The sequence below is a fragment of the Euprymna scolopes genome, chromosome 6 (genome assembly GCF_053919585.1).
Source record: "Euprymna scolopes isolate OS-2025 chromosome 6, ASM5391958v1, whole genome shotgun sequence".
NCBI classification, from domain to species: domain Eukaryota; kingdom Metazoa; phylum Mollusca; class Cephalopoda; order Sepiida; family Sepiolidae; genus Euprymna; species Euprymna scolopes.
The window spans coordinates 59,170,468-59,193,506 of NC_136487.1; the positions used below are offsets into that span (position 1 = coordinate 59,170,468).

At 44.9% G+C, this 23,039-nt stretch overlaps 1 pseudogene; it reads right to left on the minus strand.

The window, feature by feature from the left end:
* Positions 1–5,049: 5,049 nt before the first annotated feature.
* Positions 5,050–5,263, minus strand: LOC145278481 (U2 spliceosomal RNA; annotated as a pseudogene).
* Between the last annotated feature and the right edge of the window lie 17,776 nt (positions 5,264–23,039).

Genomic DNA, 23,039 nt, shown 5'->3' on the forward strand with positions numbered 1-23,039 from the left:
TATTTAAGTTAAAACATACTAATCAAAGTATTCTTATGTACATCTATATCAAAAACACTTGTAAACGTTTTTTTTTTTTAATTTTTAAATTTTTTTTTCCATACTTTGTGGATCAGGTGTGAACGCAGACCCCACAATTTTAATGAACCATCGTTCTGCCAGATCAAACATACCCATTCCTGTGTCTCGATACATCTTCTATCATTATAGGTAATCAGTTTTTTTTTAAACTATATAGGAGCCTATTCGTAACCACACACACACACACACACACACATTCAGCTTTATATTATAGATTTTAAAGAGCGTTTTTCGCTCTATCATATCCTTTCAATTACAATCGTTTAAAAAAAATTATGTCGTCTTTTCAGAATGTTGAACAAAGGGTACAAAGTAAATTCGAACAATTTTTTAATTCTAATCCAAGCTAGGGTGAAAAGCTGCTGAAACGGCTCGCAATATCAAGAAAGCGTTTTGCCCAGAAAACACTGCTACACGCACAACACAATGGTGGTTTCAGAAATTTTGTGGCGATGAAAGTTTTGAAGATGATGAGTGTATTGATCGGCCATCGGAATTTGACAACGATCAATTAAGAGCATTAATTGAAGCTAATCCTCGCACAACTGTTCGTCAACGATTCTGAATTAGACGTAACGTATACAACGATTCCAAACCACTTCATAGAGATTGGAAATACAAAAAATTCATAAATGGAACCTTACGAATTTAACGACATCAAAAGGACGCTATTATGAAGTCTCGTCTTTCCTTCTTTTACGCAACAAGAACGACCTGTTACTTGGCCGGTTTGTGGCTTGGGATGAAACGTGGGTTTTATACGACAACCGACGACGCTCAACTCAGTGTTTAAGCGGACGAAGTTCCACAATGCTTTCTGAAATAAGAGTTGCCCCAAAAGAAGGTCGTGCCGACTGTATGGTGGTCTTCGAACGGTCACATCCACTATAATTTATTATTATGATTGTTGCAGGCGAAACCATTCCGGCTAAGAAGTACTCTAAACAAATGGATGAAATGCACACAAAAAATTCGACAATACTCAGCATTAGTCAACATAAAAGGACCAATTCTCCTCCACGACAATACCCGACCCCATGTTGCTAAACTGACTCTGCAGAAGTTGAAGGAATTAGGCTACGAAACTCTGCCTCATCCGCTCTACTCTCCAGAGCTCTTCCCTACCGACTACTACTTTTTCAAACATCTCAATAACTTTCTGCGTGAGAAACGCTCCAAAATCCTCAGCGATATCAAAAACGCCTTCAGTTACTACATCGCTACCAGTACGCAACATTTTTATGCTATTGACATAAATACGCTTGTTTTCCGTTGGAAAACGTGTGTTGATTCTGATTATGCTTATTTCGATCAATAAATTCTTGTTTGAGCCGAGATATGTTCATCTAAATTTGAAAGGAAAAAGCCGCAAGAACGTTCTTGTCAATCTGATATGTGTGTATATGTGTGTACGTGTGTGTGTGTGTATATGTGTGCGTCTCGTTGCCGTCACATCTTTGAATACCCCATGTCGCTCTCCACTTTCTGTGGTCTCCTTACATTTCTGACTCAAATCGCGTCGGGGTTATTTTCTTCTGTCAATGTTACATATTACGAAATAGCGATTTACAATTTTTGACAGTTCAAATTATTACTAGATTCAACATCATCGGTGGAGTCCATCTGTTTCACTCCAGATAACCCTGTCGCTTCGCCCGTTGTTTGTGTCCACCTACCCCGTCCCGCCTTTCTCCCATATTCCGCCATTGTCCCCCTTTCTGGCACAAATAATTTTAAGTTTTCTTCATAGCTCTGATTAATGTTGTGAGGTCATGGTGATGGCCTCGCTGTGTGTTTTATGTATTTATATTGTTTGGCAATCACGTCTTTCTCACCCCCACCCTTTCTCTGTATCTCTCTCTCTCTCACACTATCTCTCCCTCTCTTTCGTTCCATCTATCTCTATCTATCTCTCTAGATACGTGTTTCGTCGTCTACTACTTATCAGAGTGGCTAAATCTACCGAGATTCAGCCACTCGGATGAGTCGTAGGCGTTTAAATACGTGTCAGTGGGTAATTATGTTAAAAAAAAAAGACATACATATGCCGCTCCCTATTTGGAGGTACCAAATTGGTCAAATGTAAAATTATTTCCAACTCGCATTTAGGTACAAATGCTCTTTTGTATAAATAATCGAATTCATGTAAAAAATATCGCAGGCAAAAGCAAATAAATAATATATCTCTATATATGATTATATATATATATATATATATATATATATATATATATATATATATAGTCTTGAGAGTTTTTTTAACATTTAAAAACTATATAAAAAAACTTATTTTATATTTATATTTTTTATCATTCGTTGGAAAACTATTTAGTCATTTAATAACCTGCAATCGCCGCATCAATTTGCTTTCTCAAACTCAAAAGTTATTTCAGGGATCATCAGTTGTCTACCAGGAAATATTGTTTCGGAGAGTTTATATATATATATATATATATATATATATATATATATATATATATATATATATATATCTGTGTGTGTGTGCGTGTGCGTGTGCGTGTGCGTGTGTGTTTGTTATACAGTTTTGTTAAATGCCGTACGAATACCAAACAACTCATAGCGACACTTAATATTTTCCTCGGAAAAAATAAACAGTGCTATGTTTTTCGGGAATAACAGGTTAAAAGCTGATAAAAATGAATGAAAATTGTTAACAGGCATATGATTCATAAAAAAACTTACTTATTCAAGATATAATTGGAATGTTACAAGAGAGAAGACTGAAGAATTTTTAGTCCCACGAGGCACCATTAATCTTTAAATTACTATGCGTAATCTTCTATAATAATAACGATGCTTTCGGATTTTAGTTTTAAAACTAAAGGTAGAATACTGTTTAAAATTTAGGGGATATTTTTCTTAAAGTATTATTAATAAGTATCTTATATATATATATATATATATATATATATATATATATATATATATATATAGTATTATTAATAAGTATCTTATATATATATATATATATATATATATATATATATATATATATATATATACTAGCAAAAGTACCCGTCGTTGACTTGGTTCAAAAACCGCCTACAAAAAATGGACTCTGACTTATGAAAGTATGGTAGGTTATGAAAAGGAAGGGTCGTAAAGAGATAGCTTCGAATTTGGGGGTATCAAACCCAAAGCAAAATATGATGAAAGTAAAAATAAAATTGATAAACCTCATAATTTATTATACCATACACTGAAACACTTATCACAATATTCTGTGGATCTATATTAAAAAACCTTGTTAAACTTTGTGACATATTTCGATTCTATGGAGGTCAGGCGCGAACGAACACCCCATAATTTTATTTAACCATATTTCTTCAAACGTAAACATAATTATCAAAGTATACTTACTCAGATAAATATGAAAAGTCTTTATTAAAGTTTGTGCCTATTTCCATTCTATGGAGGCCAGGCGCGCCCGTAAGTAATCTCACCTAATGTATATTTAAACAAACATCCGTCCACCACTTGTACAGTGCTCTAACCGCTTTGTTTATAAACAAAGAACGAGCGTCGCATTTTTCAGCCAATTGAGTAGCGGGTGAGATTACTTACGACAGTGCTCTACCCAAAGTGGGGGGGGCTTAAAATATATACATATATATATATATATATATATATATATATATATATATATATAGAGAGAGAGAGAGAGAGAAAGATATATATATATAGATAGATAGATAGATATGCCAAACACACGTTGATCTCTTTCTTACCCTTCCTAATCCCTTTGTTTTGTGTACACCCATTTATCTATTTCAACATCGTTTCATGTCGATATACATTTTCCTCGTAACAACGACAACGTAAAACACTAGTTACGTTTTAAATTTGTTTTAATTTTTAGTTCACTAAAATAGGGGAATCGCTGGATTTTAAGCAAAAGGCCGATAGCCATTAGTCGCGTGCCCTCGTGTAATGAATGAATACGTGAATGTAAGATTGACATGAAATTCTTAAAGATAAACTACAATGACCCAAAAATAGGCTGAAATGACTTAAATAATTAACAAGTAAATGATTAGAATGACTTTAATGAACTTAAGGATGAATTGAATACCCTTAAGAATGAATTGAATGCTTAAATAATAACTGAAATCCTTCAAAAACATGGTCAATGATCTGGAGAATGATTTGAATGGCTTTGACACTGACTGGTTGTAAAGTGGGTGATCATTTTACATTAAATCATTACAGAAAGTTGATCCCCCATTTTATATCACAATAAGTACATAATGTAGTAAGAACAGATACTACACTTTGATCTTGGCCAAAAGGTAAAGAAAAGGGTATTTATTTGCTCCACCACAAAGCAAATAAGGCACAACACCGATTTTAATGTGAGGAGTGAAGGGGAAATGGGGACCAACTCCCCTTGGAGTAGGGGAGCTGGATAGTGACAATTAGTATGAACGGTTGCCTCTACATTGAGCAAGGCCTTATATGTGGGGGCAACCGCACATATGGTCTTTGCTTACATTATCTGTTCTGGCAGATACTACACTTTGATCTTGGCCAAAAGGCTAAGAAAAGGGTATTTACTTGCTCCCCCACCGAGCAAATTAGGCAGAAGGCCGATATTTAATGTGAGGAGTGAAGAGGAAATGAGGACCAAATCCCCGGGGAGTAGGGGAGCTGGATAGTGACAATTGGTATGAAGGGTTGCCCCTACATTGACCACATATGGTTTTGCTAGCAGTATCTGCCGGAACAGATGGTATTTATTTGCTCCCCCACCGAGCAAATTAGGCACAAGGCCGATCTTTAAAGTGAGGAGTGGAGGGGAAATGGGGACCAGCTCCCCTGGGGAGTAGGGGAGCTGGATAGTGACAATTGGTATGAAGGGTCTCCCCTACATTGACCAAGGTCTTATATGTGGGGTTGCCCCCACATATGGTCTTTGCTTGCAGTATCTGCCGGAACAGATGGTATTTATTTGCTCCCCCACTGAGCAAATTAGGCACAAGGCCGTTTTTAATGTGAGGTAAAAACCAGCTCCCCTAAAAGGGGTCACTCTGGTTACCAAAAATAATAATTGTCCCAGTATAGAGGGTTTCCCCTCCATTGACTGGTACAAACCATCTTAAGTGCAGCATCTGCCGGAACAGATACTACACTTTGATCTTGGCCAAAAGGCCAAGAAAAGGGTATTTATTTGCTCCCCCATCGAGCAAATTTGGCACAAGGTCGATTTTTAATGCGAGGAGTGAAGGGAAAAGGGACAAACTTCCGGGGAGTAGGGGAGCTGGATAGTGACAATTGGTATGAAGAGTTGTCCCCTACATTGACCAAGCTCTTATATGTGAGGTTGCCCTCACATATGGTCTTTGTTTGCAGTATCTGCCGGAAAAGATACTACACTTTGATCTTGGCCAAAAGGCAAAGGAAAGGGGATTTATTTGCTACCCCACCCAGCAAATAAGGCTCAAGGCCGAATTTTAATGTGAGGAGTGAAAGGGATATGGGGACCAATTCCCCGGGGAGTAGGGGAGCTCGATAGTGACAATTGGTATGGAAGATTGCCCCTACATTGACTAAGGTCTTATATGTGGGTCTACCCCTACATATTGTCCTTGCTTGCAGTATCTGTTCCGACAGATACTACACTTTGATCTTGGCCAAAAATCCAAGAAAAGCTGTGTTTATTTGCTCCCCCACCGAGAAAATAAGGCCGGTTATTTTAATGTTAGGAGTGAAGGGGAAATCGTGAACCAAGTCCCCGGTGAGTAGGGGAGATGGATAGTTACAATTGGTATGAAGGATGGCCCCTATATTGACCAAGGTCTGATATGTGGGGTTGGTATTTATTTGCTCACCCACCGAGCAAATTAAGCACCATGCCGATTTTTAATGTGAGGAAGGGGAAATGGGAAGCAACTCCCGGCGAGTAGGGGAGCTGGATAGTAACACTTGGTATGAAGAGTTGCCCCTACATTGACCAAGCTCTTTCATTTGAGGTTGCCCCCACATATGGGCTTTGCTTACAGTATCTGCCGGAAACGATACTACAATTTGATCTTGGCAAAAAAGCCAAGAAAAGGGTATTTATTTGCTCCCCAACCGAGCAAATTTGGCACAAGGCCGATTTTTAATTCGAGGAGTGAAGGGGAAAGGGACCAACTCCCCGGGGAGTAGGGGAGTTGGATAGTTACAATTGGTATGGAAGATTGCCCATACATTAACTAAGGTCTTATATGTAGGTCTACCCCTATATATGGTCTTTGCTTGCAGTATCTGTTCCGGCAGATACTACACTTTGATCTTGGCCAAAAGTCCAAGAAAAGCTGTGTTTATTTTCTCCCCCACAGAGCAAATCAGGCACAAGGCCGATTTTTAATGGGAGGAGTTAAGGGGAAATGGGGACCAACTCCCCGGGGAGTAGGGGAGGTTGATAGTTACAATTGGTATGAAGGGTTGCCCCTATATTGACCAAGGTCTTATATGTCGGGTTGGTATTTATTTGCTCACCCACCGAGCAAATTAGGCACAAGGCCGATTTTTAATGTGAGGAGTGAAGGGGAAATGGGGACCAACTCCCCGGGGTGCTGGATAGTAACAATTGGTATGAAGGTTGCCCCTAAATTGACCAAGGTCTGATATGTGGGGTTGGTATTTATTTTCTCACCCACCGAGCAAATTAAGCACAAGGCCGATTTTTAATGTGAGGAGTGAAGAGGAAAGGGGCCAACTTCCCGGAGAGTAGGGGAGCTAGATAGTGTCAATTGGTATCAAGGGTTGCCCCTACATTGACCAAGGTCTTATATGTAGTGTCGCCTCCACATATGGTCTTTGCTTGCAGTATCTGCCGGAACAGATGGTATTTATTTGCTCCCCCACCGAGCAAATTAGGCACAAGGCCGATTTTTAATGTGAGGAGTGAAGGGAGGGGGGAGGGAAAAAGGGGACCAGCTCCCGAGAGGTGGGAAATTGGAGCTGGTTAAAGGTCAGATATGTGGGGTTGCCCCCACATCTGGTCTTTGCTAGTCATAGCTAGTCATAGCTTGCAGTATCTGCCAGAACAGATGGTATTTATTTGCTCCCCCACCGAGCAAATTAGGCACAAGGCCGATTTTTCATGTGAGGAGTGAAGGGAGGGGGAAGGGAAAAAGGGGACCAGCTCCCGAGAGGTGGGAAATGGGAGCTGGTTAAAGGTCAGGCATGTGGGGTTGCCCCCACATCTGGTCTTTGCTAGTCATAGCTAGTCCTAGCTAGTCATAGCTTGCAGTATCTGCCGGAACAGATGGTATTTATTTGCTCCCCCACTGAGCAAATTAGGCACAAGGCCGATTTTTAATGTGAGGAGTGAAGGGAGGGAGAAGGGGAAAAGGGGACCAGCTCCCGAGAGGTTGGAAATGGGAGCTGGTTAAAGGTCAGACATGTGGGGTTGCCCCCACATCTGGTCTTTGCTAGTCATAGCTAGTCATAGCTTGCAGTATCTGCCGGAACAGATGGTATTTATTTGCTCCCCCACCGAGCAAATTAGGCACAAGGCCGATTTTTCATGTGAGGAGTGAAGGGAGGGGGAAGGGAAAAAGGGGACCAGCTCCCGAGAGGTGGGAAATGGGAGCTGGTTAAACGTCAGGCATGTGGTGTTGCCCCCACATCTGGTCTTTGCTAGTCATAGCTTGCAGTATCTGCCGGAACAGATGGTATTTATTTGCTCCCCCACCGTGCAAATTAGGCACAAGGCCAATTTTTAATGTGAGGAGTGAAGGGAGGGGGAAGGGAAAAAAGGGGACCAGCTCCCGAGAGGTGGGAAATGGGAGCTGGTTAAAGGTCAGGCATGTGGGGTTGCCCCCACATCTGGTCTTTGCTAGTCATAGCTAGTCATAGCTTGCAGTATCTGCCGGAACAGATACTACACTTTGAGATATTAAATCTTTTATTCATGTTAAAAAAAATACAGAAAAAAAAACAACGATGAACAAAAAACTTAGGCACATGGCCAACTCAAAAGGGGGGATTTGGGGGGTCGTTGGTCATCCTTGTCACTCCAGAACTAAACAAAGTCAAAAGTTTCTCCCAGCTAGTATCTTCTTTCACCATAATACCGCATTCACCCTTTAATATTGGGGGACGTCCTAGTAACTCCCAATTTTTAAAACATTTTTTATTGACGTGTAAAAACAAAAAAGATAACAATAAAATAGTAACAATAATTCATTTGTGTCGAGGGCGGGGAAAGAAAAAACAAAAGGTGATTAGTAGGACCCTCCCAACCCCGTCTAGTTGATAGACTGCCCGTTCCACTAGGTTTGTAAAAGGAACCTCGCTTCTGCAGGTCAGTCTCTAGGTGGGGATACCCTCTAGATGGGGGTGAATGGAGAAAAGAAAAGTTTTGTGGGTAAGGGATGGAGGTTAGTTTGTATTTCTTTTTCTCCAAGATGGGTAAAATTTAGAGGAAGGGGTGAAAACAAGAATTGCAGGTAAGAGGGGATGGGGATCTTGGAGGCTTCCTAATCGGGGAGGGATGGAACACACACTCAGCAAGCTGAGAGACTACCTGTTTAATTTAACTTTACAGAACTGCGCATTCCACACCTAGGCGGGGAACGCGTATTCAAATTTGGCTCCTCTTCGTACACACAGACTTGCCACATGTATCCATCTTCTGTCAAATGCCGCGCGATGCAGCCTTCTTCTATCACATCTGATCTTCACCCGTTGTTGGTGTTTAAAGAACGCGATCAGATCTTGATCAGAAAAAGACAACACCCCCCGGCAACCTTGCAGACGCGACGTCCAAATCACCATTCTCGCCACGGCCAGGATCGTAACGTAGACCATTTGTCTTTCCCGGTCCCACGGCGGCCTCACGTTGTCCACAACATTGGATACAGTAATTGGGCGAGGATGCTCAGGATCGATGCGAGCCGTCACTCTGCTGACATACGACCAGTACTGGCGGAGTTCGCGGCAATCGAAGAAAGCGTGATCCGTAGTTTCTACGGCCGTTGTCCCACAACGGGGACAATCAGGCGACTCCAAACACCCAGAACTGCATTGTACGTTGTTGAGTGGAAGTGCATTTCGGGCCAATCGCCAGGTCAGAGAGAACTCCGAATTGTTCAGATGACTCTAACCTGGCGCCCAGCTCCACGCGGAGCGGATCTCACTCTGCTGCCACCCCAAACGCGCGCATAGCGGGTCGTCAGCGGCCCCCTTCACTAGATCCCTGTGGAGTTCCCTACGGGTAGCAGTCACAAGGTCACTGGACCTTGGTAGTCGTTTTAGCGCGGCTCGGCACTCTTTCATGTAGGCAGATTCTCCCCGCGGCCTGCGACGGCTCTCGATGGAAGGGTCGAGAACGAGGTCGGGGAAGGCGGCAGTAACCACGGGGTGCCACGGTTGGTCATCCTGCATATAGTGGCTCAGGAAGGCCAGCCTCTCAGCATCTCGATGACACTTCAAGTCCGGCATTCCCAAGCCTCCCTCACACGGACGTTGAATACAGACCTGTCTGCTCACCCAGTGTCTTCCTCTGTCCCAAAGGAGCGAGGACAAGAGTTCGACAAGAGCTTTTGTGTGTTTGCAGGCAGGGGAAGTACGGCCAGTCGGTAAAGGATGAGAGGAAAGACGTAAGTGGCGCACGCCTCAGCTCTACCCTTTAAGGAAAGTTTCCTAGGAAGCCACGAATTGACTGCAGCCTCCACCTTTGACCGTACCTCCAACCAATTCTTGTCAAGCTGGAGACCCGGTCCGAACCACACGCCGATGATCCGGACCGGGCCATCTGTCCAGCTGAAGGGCGCAGGGAGGTTTGCGTTGCCACTCCATGCGCCCAACCGCAGTCCTACCGACTTGTTGCGGTTTATCTTGGCCCCTGTGATTCTTTCGTACTGTGTGAGTGCCTCCGACACGACCTCAATGTCTCTGAAGCCCGACACGAAGATCGTGATCATCGGCGAACGCGGATACCTTGGCAGCTGAGCCGCCAGGCAGAGCCATTCCGCGCAGGGCCGAATTTGCCTCCTCATGTCTCAGCTTGCGGAGAAGAGGCTCCAAAGCCAGGACATAAAGCAGGGGCGACAGCGGATAACCCTGACGAACCGACCGAGAGATAACAAAGGGTTTCGAGCGCTTTCCGTTCACTTGCACGACAGCCATGGGCTGTCGATACATTATGGAGATCCACTTGCAAAAGTCCGGTTTAAAACCGGCGGCCTCTAAGACAGATGCCAGGAAACGATGGTCGACCCTATCGAAAGCTTCGGACTGATCTAAGTTTATCAGCGCGGCTTCCGTGTCGTCATCTATTCCCCCCTCTAGGATCATTCGGATCAGGTGCAAGTTGTTCTGAATCGATCTCCCCTTCACAGCGTAGTTCTGTTCCGGTTCAACCAACTCGTCGATAACAACCTGCAGCCGATTCGACAGGACCTTGGCCAAAATCTTCAACTCTGTGTTTAGCAGAGTTATGGGCCTGTAGTCGTCTAACTCTTCCCCTCCATGCCCGTCACCTTTCTTCAGCAATATGATCACTTCCTTGGTCACCTGCCCTGGGATGGATCCCTGAGCAAACCAATGGTTGAACATATCCGTCAGAAGAGGCAGAAACATGGGCGACAGCCTCAAGTACAGTTCATATGGCAGACCATCAAGTCCTGGCGATCTGTCACAGCTGACCTGCTTCAGCGCAGTAAAGACCTCCTGCTCCGTCACCCGGCCCTCGCAACTAGCCGCTCTAGCCGCCTCGAGGCGGGGAGAATCGGCCAAATAGTCGCTAAACTCAAGGACCGGAAGATCGGGCTGCTGCGTAAAACGCTCCTCGAAATGTTCTCGAAACCCCTCGCAGATCTCCCGAGTCGATTCCAGGGTGCGTCCATTCGGATGTTTGATTTTTGCAATGTATTTGTCCGAGCCACGCCTAGAAACCTCACGGCGCACGTCTGCATCAGAATTGACTGCTTCGTTGCCTATCTTTCTAAGCCTAGCTCTAACTACTTGGCCTTCGTAACGCTCGCTAGTCTCACGTAGAAGGTCCTGCTTAGCTAGTTCCTGACTAACCCTATCACCCTCCCCCGTAGCCTGGGCTAGTTTCTGCTCTAGCTTCTTCTTCGTCTTGGCCTTATCTAGTGCGAGGCGCTGGGCATACTTGACGGAGAAGCTTCTGATCTTGGCTTTGAGACCTAACAACCACTTACTCCCGGTAACCGCCCCCACTAGTGCTTTTTTAATCAATTCTCTTAACTGATCTTGGAAGTCTTGTATCTCCAGAAGTGAATAGTATTAATGAAGTGAATTGTATCAGTAAGTAAAGAATAGCCTTTTAGAAAGGTTGTATTAACTGTAAATACACGTACGCTCTTGAAAGGATCGAGCGGGAAAATGAAACAGAGGGCGCTTTTATTATGAATGTCAATCCCAAGGGGGATAACTCTTAACAACAAATTAAATCATAACATTTTCCCCGTCCTAAAGTATTCAAGTAAGGGGTAATTAATTATAGACAAATTTTTTTTTTTTTTTTTTTTTACAATCACATAAGAATCATTTTATTTACAAATAACATATGAACCCAAACTGCAGTTTTTTCAGTATTTAGTCACAAAATCCTTATATTTACTAGGGAATTGTCGAACTCGGGACGACCTCCGCACAGATTGGCAGGAATGCTGATTTTCAGTATTATTTTTTAGTGAAATCTGATTTTCTTCAAGATCAGACGATTGATTTTTGTCTTCCTCATGACCAATGTTTTCATTAGTAGAAGGTTCAAATAAAGTCTCTGAAGTAGTAGGATTATTATTAGAGTTTTCTTCATTTGATGAGTTTGGAGCTAAGTCTCGAACGTTGACAGTGGTTTCAGTACCAGAAGGTAGTTGAACATAAGCGTAGTGGGGGTTGACATCTATTAGGGTGGCAGGCGTTACAGGAGGGTCATGTTTACTTGTTTTAGTGTGGTTTCTAATATATATTGGGCCTGGTTTAACCCAAGAAGGAATTGAAATTCCGGAAGCAGATTTACGACTATATTTAAAAAGTCTATCATGGGGAGTCATATTAGTGGCAATACAAAGTAATGATCTAATTGAATGAAGTGCGTCCGGTAGTATGTCTTCCCAATAAGGTAGTTTCATTTGATTAGAATGTAATGTTGTTTGAATGGCCTTCCATAAGGTACCGTTGAGTTTTTCAATCTGTCCATTACCTTCAGGATGATACCTACTTGTTTTAGAAGTAGCAATTCCTTTTTTGTGTAAAAAATCCTTTATTTCTCTTGCTAAGAAATCAGAAGCACGGTCAGTATGTATCATGTCAGGCAAACCAAAAATTGAAAAGAGTTTGTTTAGACAGTGGATAATGGTTTTGCTTGTCATATCTCTGCAAGGAAAAGCGAAAGGAAAACGGGAATACTCATCAATTAGAGTAAGTAGATATTTGTTGCCATGTATAGAAGTAGGTAGAGGGCCTTTAAAATCAAGATTTAATCGTTGAAAAGGTAATATGGCTTGAATGAGAGTCCCTCCATTGGTATTGGCGAATTTGGGTTTCAGTAATTGACAGGATGAGCAAGAGTCAGTAATATTCTTAATTTGATCCAAAGTAAAAGGGAGGTTCCTCGTTCTTATAAAATGGCTTAATCTTGAAACACCAGGATGACATAATTGTTTATGTAAATCACGAAGATCTTGTAGATTGTAAGTAAGAGCAGAGATGCGAGAGAATGTGTCAGCAGCAATATTTTCAGGTCCAGGTCGATAAACTATAGTGAAATTGTATTGGGATAATTCTATACGCCAACGACATATTTTGTCATTCTTAATTTTAGATTTTCTTTTAATGTCGAATATGAAGCTGATGCTCTTCTGATCTGTGATGACTTTAAAGTGCCTGCCGAGTAGAAAATGTCGCCACTTACGGAGAGCTTCTACAATAGCGGCTGCCTCTTTTTCTACTGCATGGTGCTTAATTTCGTTAGTATTGAGAGTTCTTGAAAAAAATGCAATAGGACGACCTTCTTGATTTAGTGTTGCAGCAATGCAATAGTTACTAGCGTCCGTTTCTACTTCAAATTCTTTATTTGGATCTACCGTTATTAAAGTGGCGTCTTTTAGATCATTTTTCAATGTTTGAAAAGATTTTAATACAGATGGAGGTAGTGGAAATTCTTTGTTTTGATTTAGTAATAACATTTTATCAGAAAATTTTTTAATGAATTTGCAGTAATAGGAAAACATTCCAACTATTCTTTTTTGAGATTTAAGATTCAGCGGAGGTGGCATTTCGAGTAATGGTTTTAGTCTTTGATAATCGGGAGCTATTTGATTATTTTCTATGGTGTAGCCGAGTAGAGTAATAGAACTAGAAGAAATTATGCTTTTATTTTCATTTAAAGTGATGTTATATTGTTTAGCAATTTTGTAGAATTTTTGAAGATTGTAATCGTGTTCTTCTTGATTTTTCCCACATATAGTTACGTTATCAACATACACAAAGGTATCGGTTAGATTTTCTTTTTCTATAATATAGTCTATGCTCCTCTGGAAAGCACTTACTCCATTGGTGACGCCAAAAGGAAGACGAGTAAATTGAAAAAGTTTGCCACTTACTTCAAACACAGTGAATTTACGATCAGCATGATTTATAGGTATTTGGTGATAAGCAGATTTTAGGTCGAGAGTAGAGAAGATGTTATATTGAGCGATGTCGTCTACCATCTTATTGATATTAGGCATTGGGTAAGCGTCTAGCTCCGTGAATCTATTGATGGTATCGCTGTAGTCGACTACCATTCTTTTCTTATGATTCTCATTCGAAGTTACAAGAACCTGCGCTCGCCACGGAGATATCGAAGGTTCAATTATGCCTTCTTTCAACATTCTAGCAGTCTCTTCTTTTATGAATTTGTTGGCGGCAAAAGTGTAACGTCGGGATTTTGTCGCAATAGGAGTAGTATGAGGAGAAAGATTAGAAAAGAGAGGAGGGGGTGGAACGTTTATGGTAGGAAAAAAATTATTCGTGTTTATAGCTCCAATTATAAGTTTGTCTCTAGGACCGTCGAATTTATGTGTTACTTTTTTATATTTTTTTAAAATGTCTTTTCCGATTATTAAATCAATGAAAAGGTTTTCAATGATTTCAATTGTTATTCCAGAATGGGTTTTATCTTTCAGTATTAAATCCACGACAGCTTCGCCAGTTATTTTAGCATGTTGATCGGAAGCAGCCAGAGCTATAGTTTTGTTTTTAGGTATTGTGAAGAGTTTAAGTTTTTTAGCAGTATTTTCATTAATGAATGTTTTTACACTGCCGGAGTCCACCATAGCGTTCACGAAGTGCCCGTTAATTTGGCATTGAGTGAATGTGACATCTTTGGAGTTAGTTCCTAGTCAGGATAGAGAAGGTGAGGGGTAGTCAGAGTCGTCATAAAGAACAGCAGTATGAGTGTTAGAAATAGAAGATTTACACACTTTAGCCCAATTACCATTTTTTTGCATTTTTTACATTCGGCGTTTCGTGCAGGACATAAATATCGAGGATGACGTGATTTTCCACAGAAAAAACAAACCCCTTTTGGATGCATATTTTCTTTAGTCACAGCTATACGATTGTAGCCCGAAGGATTATTTGTAGCTGCTACAGTAAAGTTATTTGCGTAGCTTATCGAATGCTTTTCTGCTTGTTCAAGAGATCTGGCCGTGGCATATGTGTCTTGTAAAGTCAGGATGGGTTTTTCTAACAGTCGTTGTCGGATGGACGAAGAAGAAATTCCGCCGATGAAAGCTTCCCGAATGTATTGATTTTTGTTTTCTTCAGCAGAAACCGCTTCGAAGTTACATGTTTTGGCAAGCATTTCCAATTGTAGTATGAAGGCATCTATATTTTGTGTTGTTTGTTGCTTCGTCGTCATCAATCGATATCTATTATAAACAATATTTTCAGGTTTTAAATAAGCGGCGTCCAATGTTCTTAATGCACTATCGTAGTCGGTTTTATCGCTTATTAAATCGAAAACAGAGGCTGAAATACAATTGATCAAGGCAAAGAAATTATCTGAAGTGTTTTCGATTAATCCGTTATTATGTGAGCGGATATAATTCTGGAGGGTTAATTTCCAATGCCTATAGGATTTTTCGGAATTAGGGCATGTAGGTTCCACCTCGAATCTGTCGGGACGTAAGATTCGATCCATTATTTTTTTTATTTTTTTTTTTTTTTTACAGTTAATAAAATTGAAGTGAATAGTATCAGTAAGTAAAGAATAGCCTTTTAGAAAGGTTTTATTAACTGTAAAATACACGTACGCTCTTGAAAGGATCGAGCGGGAAAATGAAACAGAGGGCGCTTTTATTATGAATGTCAATCCCAAGGGGGATAACTCTTAACAACAAATTAAATCATAACAGGAGGTGTTTAACTTCCAGTACCCCGCTAACTTAGGCCTATTTCCTAGCTTCAGCCGGGCCATAACTAATTTATGGTCCGTCTGGCCTAGCCAAGTGAACGTGGGACAAGATAAGAAGTCTACTTCGCCTCTCCTAACTAACATCCTGTCCAAATAGGTATTTGGATAGGAGGAAACACTATTGGTCCACGTCCACATCTCCCGCCCTGGATGCTCGAACCGAAACCTGTCGACCAGACCGCATCTAGCCATCAGATCAGCCAGGCTGGACTCGCACCTCTCCGATCCTCTAGCTCCGCCTCCTACCTTATCTATGTCGGGGTCTAAGATGGAATTCCAATCCCCCATTAGCACTACCCGCTTCCGAAAATCTACAAACGCGTCAAGCTGACTGAAGAATGAGACCCTCTCACGAGCGGTGCTGGGCGCATGAACCGCAATCACCCGAAACACAGAATGTTTTACGGCAACATCGGCCACAACCAGCCTACCCACCGCATCTCTATGGACAACGTCGACCGTCGCCGACAGGGTACGTTTAACCAGCACGGAAACTCCCTTCCCCCGCGGGCTGCCATATGCTGAGAAAACCTCAAAGTCTCGGGCCAGCACCTGACAGTCCACAGAGGAAACGAAATGCGTCTCCTGAATCGCAGCAACATCCACTCCCAGGGACAAGAGGTCGTGCCGGAGGCGAGCCGCTCGGCCCGATGATCTCAAGCCCCTCGCATTCAGACTAGCCAAATTCAAAGCCATGTTACCTACCTTAAGGTGTGTTACACTCAGCTTCGAAGTCAGCCGGGGAAAGGACACCGACGTTGTGTGCAATGCTCAAGGTGGTCAGGTTTTTCATGTCCTGGCCTTCTCTCACAATGCCGCCGACATCCAAAGGGTAACTCAATTTAAGGGCCCTATAGAGTGACGGATGGACCAACACGGGGACCCTTCCCTTGCATTGTTTTGCGAGTTCCTCAAGGGAAGGGTCATTTTTCCTAATCAGTTCAATTCCCGGACCAGCCCCTTCAGCGGCTTCCAGCATTGTCCACACGTTGGTTTTGCAGGCCTCAGGAAGCCTGACGAAAGTTGTTAGCCGTGGGGCGTCCGGGAAATTAGAGGGGACATTAACGTCTTTTCCCCCTATCTGTTGGAAGTCCAGCAGAGGTTTTAAATTTTTTCTCTGCCGGTGTGGTAAGCCCATTGCCACAGACAGGGGGTCTACAAAACAAAGTTCCTCTCTCGTTTCGAGGGCGAGAGTCCCTGTTGGAGTGAGTCCGTAAGTGGGAGAATCTGAAGGGTCTCTCCCCCTCCCGGGTTCATTCTTTTCTTTCTGGGATGGCGGCTCAATTTGCATTGGTGTGGGGACGAGTGTCTGTGTGGTGTCTGGTGTTGGTGTTGGTGCGGTGTCTGGTGTTGGTGTGGTGTCTGGTGTTGGTGTTGGTGCAGTTTCTGGTGTTGGTGCAGTGTCTGGTGTTGGTGCGGTGTCTGATGTTGGTGTTGGTGTTAGTGCGGTGTCTAGTGTTGGTGCAGTATGTGGTATGGGGGTGGAAGTGGGTTGTGTTGTTGTTAGAGGTGGTGTATGCTCACAGGGAGTGGGGGCTGCCTTTTCTTCCCCTTTCCTTTTCTTTTTTTATTCTTTTGAATGAACCGGGGAGTGGTGAGGTTGAGTTCCTCTCCCTCTCACTAGCAGATTCATCCTCAGAGGAGCAGTGTTTTCTTCGCTTGATCCCCGTCTCAATTGGTGTGGGGACCGTTGGTTGTTGCTGCTCCTCTAATTGTTGTTTCTCCGGTTGGTGCTGTTGCTTTTCTGGTTGCTGCAGCCGTTTTTGTTGCTGCTGCTGTTCTGGCTGTTGCTGCTGCTGCTGTTTTTGTTGTTGCCGCTGTTTTCGTGGCATTGGTTGTGGCATTGGCCGCGGCAGCTGATGTTGTTGCTGCGGCTGGTTCAACGGCTGGTTTGGCTGCTGCTGCTGCTGCTGCTGCTGTGTCTGCTGCCATGGCTGTTGCTGCGGCTGTTGTGGAGGCTGCTGTTGTTGTTGCTGCCTCAGTTGTTGGGTTGGTTGTGGGACGGTGGCAGATGGGATTGTGGGCTTCCGTTTCCGCCTCATTACCGTGATCCATTCCTCCCCTTTGGCCTCCTGCACAGTTTTGGGATTCCTCGGTGGTGGGGTTGGTGCTCCGGTTGCAGGAGTTGTGACAGCCTGTTTGGACACTGGTGCTGTCTCAGAGGTTGGGACCGCCTTTAGTGTCACTTGAGTAGGAGTTGACCTTTGAGGGCAGCTCTTGGCCATGTGACCCTGTTTTTGGCAGAACCAGCAGTGCGAACGACGCCCCTCCACTACTACTGTCATAGTTGCCTCCTTAAATGTCAGCTGTGCTGGTATCGCCTGGAAGCCTTCTTTCTTTAGCCTCATGGCCACAGTGTAGCTGCCCAAGTGCATGCCGGTTTTCGACCGCACTGGGGTTATTTTTTCCACCTCGCCGAACTGTGTGAAGAAGGATCCCAGGATTTCTGCTGATATTTGCATAGGTATATTGAATACCTGCACCCGGGTCCTTGTCCTGCCCTGGTATTCGGGCTTTAGTTTTATTCTCCCATACTTAATTTCCTGTACGGAGAGTCTCTCCGCATCTTCCTTGGTGGGTAGGAGGATGTCCCACATGGCGTAGCTCCTCTGGTACAGGTATAATACCGGGATGTTTAGCTTGTGTAGGAGCCCTGCCATGTCTTCCTTTTTCATCCCTAGGAGGCGGTTTTCCGGCATATCCGAGATGATGAGGGAGAGCACTCTGTCTTCGATTGCCTCCCAAGCGCCTGGCACTGGTTTAATTTCTGCCCCCTCTATGTATTGTCTGTACTTGGTCAAGTACAAGTTTCTATACTCTTGAGGGGACAGTTGCTTCTCTACAGTCTTCCCCCATGCCGACCCTCTTGTTGGTGTTGGATCTTTGGTGAGGTTGGACTGTTTTTGCTGTTCCTTGGCGGAAGGGTTGCTATTTTGAGGGGCATTTCCCTTTCCGCTTTCCTTTGGGACCGACTCTCCCTGCTCTATACTTCTTCCAGGAAATACTTCCCTTTTTGGGGAGTCGGCCTCCTGGGGAGAATTGTCCTCTTTATTGTCCTTGGGAGCTTTTGCCCCTTTTGTTTTGGGGGGGTCTAGGCTGTATGCCCCCTCGTTTTCTTGATTTGCTCCCCTTTTGGGGCAGTAGCCCTCCTGGGGAGCACTGTCTCTCTTATCGTCCTTTGGGGCTACTGCCTCTTGATTTTTGTTGTCAGAGCGGGATGCCCTGTCCAACATTGTTTTTTCTCCCCTTTGTGGGGAGTCGCCCTCTTGGGGAGCACTGTCTCCCTTATCGTCCTTTGGGGCTACTGCCTCTTGATTTTTGTTGTCGGAACGGGATGCCCCGTCCAACATTGTTTTTTCTCCCCTTTGTGGGGAGTCGCCCTCTTGGGGAGCTGCTGGTGAGTTTTCTCCCTTCTGGGGGGCGTCCTTCGGTTTAGTGTCCGGGCGGTATGCCCCGTTGCTTTTTGCTTCCCCTGTTGGGGAGTCGTCCTCTTGGGGAGCAGTTTTTCTTGTGGTAGCCCCCTGGCTGGGGGTATCGCTATTGGTGGTCCCCGGGCTGGGGGTGTCCATTTTTGAAAAAAGCTCTCTCTTCCCTGTATAATTCACCAAAATAAGTGACGTGGAGTTGGCGTCCAAAGTGGGAGCCGACTTTAGCGCCAAAAAGAAGTGGCGCCAAAGGCGGCAAGAGGGGAGATAGAACTGAGAGAGGGAGTGGGAAGTTAGTGGAGGGAAGAGAGAAAGTGTTTCCGACCCTCCCTAGCGGGAAGGTCGTAAATTATCAGCTCGGATCCCCCCGTGAGGGGGGAGAGCAGAGAAAGACAGACCAAGTGGGGGTGCGGACAGAACGCTACCCAACAAGCTCGCCGGGCACGAGAATGTGTCGCCAGAACAACACTGCCTATCGCTGTGTATGTATCAGAGAACAGATGGTATTTATTTGATCCCCCACTGAGCAAATTAGGCACAAGGCCGTTTTTAATGTGAGGTAAAAACCAGCTCCCCTAAAAGTAGGCAAAAAGGGGGCACTCTGGTTACCAAAAATAATAATTGTCCCAGTATAGAGGGTTTCCCCTCCATTGACTGGTACAAATTATCTTAAGTGCAGCATCTGCTGGAACAGATGGTATTTATTTGCTCCCCCACCGAGCAAATTAGGCACAAGGCCAATTTTTAATGTGAGGAGTGAAGGGAGGGGAAAGGGACAAAGGGGACCAGCTCCCGAGAGGTGGGAAATGGGAGCTGGTTAAAGGTCAGGCATGTGGGGTTGCCCCCACATCTGGTCTTTGCTAGTCATAGCTAGTCATAGCTAGTCATAGCCTGCAGCATCTGCCGGAACAGATGGTATTTATTTGCTCCCCCACCGAGCAAATTAGGCACAAGGCCGATTTTTAATGTGAGGAGTGAAGGGAGGGGGAAGGGAAAAAGGGGACCAGCTCCCGAGAGGTGGGAAATGGGAGCTGGTTAATGGTCAGGCATGTGGGGTTGCCCCCACATCTGGTCCTTGCTAGTCATAGCTAGTCATAGCTTGCAGCATCTGCCGGAACAGATACTACACTTTGAGATATTAAATCTTTTATTCATGTTAAAAAATACAGTAAAATTAACGGTGGACAAAAAACTTAGGCACATGGCCAACTCAAAAGGGGGGATTTTGGGGGTCGTTGGTCATCCTTGTCACTCCAGAACTAAACAAAGTCAAAAGTTTCTCCCAGCTAGTATCTTCTTTCACCATAATACCGCATTCACCCTTTCATATTGTGGGACGTCCTAGTAACTACCAATTTTTAAAACATTTTTTATTGACGAGTAAAAACAAAAAAGATAACAATAAAATGGTACAATAATTCATTTGTGTCGAGGGCGGGGGAAGAAAAAACAAAAAGGTGATTAGTAGGACCCTCCCAACCCCGTCTAGTTGATAGACTGCCCATTCCACTAGGTTTGTAAATGAACCTCGCTTCTGCGGGTCAGTCTCTAGGTGGGGATGCCCTCTAGATGGGGGTGAATGGAGAAAAGAAAATTTTTGTGGGTAAGGGATGGAGGTTAGTTTGTATTTCTTTTTCTCCGAGATGAGTAAAATTTAGAGGAAGGGGTGAAAACAAAAATTGCAGGTAAGAGGGGATGGGGATCTTGGAGGCTTCCTAATCGGGGAGGGATAGAACACACACTCAGCTAGCTGAGAGACTACTTGTTTAATTTTACTTAACAGAACTGCGCGTTCCACACCTAGGCGGGGAACACGTATTCAAATTTGGCTCCTCTTCGTACACACAGACTTGCCACATGTATCCATCTTCTGTACAAATGCCGCGCGATGCAGCCTTCTTCTATCACATCTGATCTTCACCCGTAGTTGGTGTTTAAAGAACGCGATCAGATCTTGATCAGAAAAAGACAACACCCCCCGGCAACCTTGCAGACGCGACGTCCAAATCACCATTCTCGCCACGGCCAGGATCGTAACGTAGACCATTTGTCTTTCCCGGTCCCACGGCGGCCTCACGTTGTCCACAACATTGGATACAGTAATTGGGCGAGGATGCTCAGGATCGATGCGAGCCGTCACTCCGCTGACATACGACCAGTACTGGCGGAGTTCGCGGCAATCGAAGAAAGCGTGATCCGTAGTTTCTACGGCCGTTGTCCCACAACGGGGACAATCAGGCGACTCCAAAAACCCGGAACTGCATTGTATGTTGTTGAGTGGAAGTGCATTTCGGGCCAATCGCCAGGTCAGAGAGAACTCCGAATTGTTCAGATGACTCGAACCTGGCGCCCAGCTCCACGCGGAGCAGATCTCACTCTGCTGCCACCCCAAACGCGCGCATAGCGGGTCGTCAGCGGCCCCCTTTACTAGATCCCTGTGGAGTTCCCTACGGGTAGCAGTCACAAGGTCACTGGACCTTGGTAGTCGTTTTAGCGCGGCTCGGCACTCTTTCATTTAGGCAGATTCTCCCCGCGGCCTGCGACGGCTCTCGATGGAAGGGTCGAGAACGAGGTCGGGGAAGGCGGCAGTAACCACGGGGTGCCACGGTTGGTCATCCTGCATATAGTGGCTCAGGAAGGCCAGCCTCTCAGTATCTCGATGACACTTCAAGTCCGGCATTCCCAAGCCTCCCTCACACGGACGTTGAATACAGACCTGTCTGCTCACCCAGTGTCTTCCTCTGTCCCAAAGGAGCGAGGACAAGAGTTCGACAAGAGCTTTTAGGTGTTGTGCAGGCAGGGGAAGTACGGCCAGTCGGTAAAGGATGAGAGGAAAGACGTAAGTGGCGCACGCCTCAGCTCTACCCTTTAAGGAAAGTTTCCTAGGAAGCCACGAATTGACTGAAGCCTCCACCTTTGACCGTACCTCCAACCAATTCTTGTCAAGCTGGAGACCCGGTCCGAACCACACGCCGAGGATCCGGACCGGGCCATCTGTCCAGCTGAAGGGCGCAGGGAGGTTTGCGTTGCCACTCCATGCGCCCAACCGCAGTCCTACCGACTTGTTGCGGTTTATCTTGGCCCCCGTGATTTTTTCGTACAGTGTGAGTGCCTCCGACACGACCTCAATGTCTCTGAAGCCCGACACGAAGACCGGGACATCATCGGCAAACGCGGATACCTTGGCAGCAGAGCCGCCAGGCAGAGCCATTCCGCGCAGGGCCGAATTTGCCTCCCCATGTCTCAGCTTGCGGAGAAGAGGCTCCAAAGCCAGGACATAAAGCAGGGGCGACAGTGGACAACCCTGACGAACCGACCGAGAGATAACAAAGGGTTTCGAGCGCTTTCCGTTCACTTGCACGACAGCCATGGGCTGTCGATACATTATGGAGATCCACTTGCAAAAGTCCGGTTTAAACCCGGCGGCCTCTAAGACAGATGCCAGGAAACGATGGTCGACCCTATCGAAAGCTTTGGACTGATCTAAGTTTTTCAGCGCGGCTTCCGTGTCGTCATCTATTCCCCCCTCTAGGATCGTGCAGATCAGGTGCAAGTTGTTCTGAATCGATCTCCCCTTCACAGCGTAGTTCTGTTCCGGTTCAACCAACTCGTCGATAACAACCTGCAGCCGATTCGACAGGACCCTGGCCAAAATCTTCAACTCTGTGTTTAGCAGAGTTATGGGCCTGTAGTCGTCTAATTCTTCCCCTCCATGCCCGTCACCTTTCTTCAGCAATGTGATCACTCCCTTGGTCACCTGCCCTGGGATGGATCCCTGAGCAAACCAATGGTTGAACATATCCGTCAGAAGAGGCAGAAACATGGGCGACAGCCTCAAGTACAGTTCGTATGGCAGACCATCAAGTCCTGGCGATTTGTCACAGCTGACCTGCTTCAGCGCAGTAAAGACCTCCCGCTCCGTCACCCGGCCCTCGCAACCAGCCGCTCTAGCCGCCTCGAGGCGGGGAGAGTCGGCCAAATAGTCGCTAAACTCAAGGACCGGAAGATCGGGCATCTGCGTAAAACGCTCCTCGAAATGTTCTCGAAACCCCTCGCAGATCTCCCGAGTCGATTCCAGGGTGCGTCCATTC